This window comes from Nomia melanderi, unplaced genomic scaffold, assembly GCF_051020985.1.
Source record: "Nomia melanderi isolate GNS246 unplaced genomic scaffold, iyNomMela1 scaffold0066, whole genome shotgun sequence".
Taxonomy (NCBI): domain Eukaryota; kingdom Metazoa; phylum Arthropoda; class Insecta; order Hymenoptera; family Halictidae; genus Nomia; species Nomia melanderi.
This window is the reverse complement of record NW_027475181.1, coordinates 92,501-95,000: the sequence shown is the minus strand read 5'-3', so window position 1 is coordinate 95,000 and position 2,500 is coordinate 92,501.

Genomic DNA, 2,500 nt, shown 5'->3' with positions numbered 1-2,500 from the left:
ATAAGCGTTTTAAAATTATTTCAATGTTTAATCCATGCGTAAACATGATGTTTATTAACGTTTTTAACATTAAAAAAAATTACAAAAATTTATTTTTCAAAAAAAATGGAAAAAACCGATTCGTCGGAGCGAGGTGTCCAGCCCGTGCGGTAATTCCAGCAGGCGAATCGGACTTCCCGAAATTTTTCTAAGTCCCACGGTCGACACCAACTTTTTTAATAAGCGTTTTAAAATTATTTCAATGTTTAATCCATGCGTAAACATGACGTTTATTAACGTTTTTAACGTTAAAAAAAATTACAAAAATTTATTTTTCAAAAAAAATGGAAAAAACCGATTCGTCGGAGCGAGGTGTCCAGCCCGTGCGGTAATTCCAGCAGGCGAATCGGACTTCCCGAAATTTTTCTAAGTCCCACGGTCGACACCAACTTTTTTAATAAGCGTTTTAAAATTATTTCAATGTTTAATCCATGCGTAAACATGACGTTTATTAACGTTTTTAACATTAAAAAAAATTACAAAAATTTATTTTTCGGAAAAAATGGAAAAAACCGATTCGTCGGAGCGAGGTGTCCAGCCCGTGCGGTAATTCCAGCAGGCGAATCGGACTTCCCGAAATTTTTCTAAGTCCCACGGTCGACACCAACTTTTTTAATAAGCGTTTTAAAATTATTTCAATGTTTAATCCATGCGTAAACATGATGTTTATTAACGTTTTTAACATTAAAAAAAATTACAAAAATTTATTTTTCAAAAAAAATGGAAAAAACCGATTCGTCGGAGCGAGGTGTCCAGCCCGTGCGGTAATTCCAGCAGGCGAATCGGACTTCCCGAAATTTTTCTAAGTCCCACGGTCGACACCAACTTTTTTAATAAGCGTTTTAAAATTATTTCAATGTTTAATCCATGCGTAAACATGACGTTTATTAACGTTTTTAACGTTAAAAAAAATTACAAAAATTTATTTTTCAAAAAAAATGGAAAAAACCGATTCGTCGGAGCGAGGTGTCCAGCCCGTGCGGTAATTCCAGCAGGCGAATCGGACTTCCCGAAATTTTTCTAAGTCCCACGGTCGACACCAACTTTTTTAATAAGCGTTTTAAAATTATTTCAATGTTTAATCCATGCGTAAACATGACGTTTATTAACGTTTTTAACATTAAAAAAAATTACAAAAATTTATTTTTCGGAAAAAATGGAAAAAACCGATTCGTCGGAGCGAGGTGTCCAGCCCGTGCGGTAATTCCAGCAGGCGAATCGGACTTCCCGAAATTTTTCTAAGTCCCACGGTCGACACCAACTTTTTTAATAAGCGTTTTAAAATTATTTCAATGTTTAATCCATGCGTAAACATGACGTTTATTAACGTTTTTAACGTTAAAAAAAATTACAAAAATTTATTTTTCGGAAAAAATGGAAAAAACCGATTCGTCGGAGCGAGGTGTCCAGCCCGTGCGGTAATTCCAGCAGGCGAATCGGACTTCCCGAAATTTTTCTAAGTCCCACGGTCAAGAGTAAACTTTTTTAATAAGCGTTTTAAAATTATTTCAATGTTTAATCCATGCGTAAACATGATGTTTATTAACGTTTTTAACATTAAAAAAAATTACAAAAATTTATTTTTCAAAAAAAATGGAAAAAACCGATTCGTCGGAGCGAGGTGTCCAGCCCGTGCGGTAATTCCAGCAGGCGAATCGGACTTCCCGAAATTTTTCTAAGTCCCACGGTCGACACCAACTTTTTTAATAAGCGTTTTAAAATTATTTCAATGTTTAATCCATGCGTAAACATGACGTTTATTAACGTTTTTAACATTAAAAAAAATTACAAAAATTTATTTTTCGGAAAAAATGGAAAAAACCGATTCGTCGGAGCGAGCTGTCCAGGCCGTGCGGTAATTCCAGCAGGCGAATCGGACTTCCCGAAATTTTTCTAAGTCCCACGGTCGACACCAACTTTTTTAATAAGCGTTTTAAAATTATTTCAATGTTTAATCCATGCGTAAACATGACGTTTATTAACGTTTTTGACATTAAAAAAAATTACAAAAATTTATTTTTCGGAAAAAATGGAAAAAACCGATTCGTCGGAGCGTGCTGTCCAGGCCGTGCGGTAATGCCAGCAGGCGATCCGGGGTACTCGAAATTTTTCTAAGTCCCGACGGTCAAGAGTAAACTTTTTCATCACATATTTCAAAATTTTTTTAATGTTTAATCCACGCATAAAAACGCAGTTTATTAACGTTTTTAACGTTGAGAAAATTGACAAAAATTTTTTTTTCACTGAAAATGGAAAAAATGTATCGGTCGATGCGGGCTATCCAGGCCGTGCGGTAATTCCAGCAGGCGATCCGGGGTACTCGAAATTTTTCTAAGTCCCGACGGTCAAGAGTAAACTTTTTCATCACATATTTCAAAATTTTTTTAATGTTTAATCCACGCATAAAAACGCAGTTTATTAACGTTTTTAACGTTGAGAAAATTGACAAAAATTTTTTTTT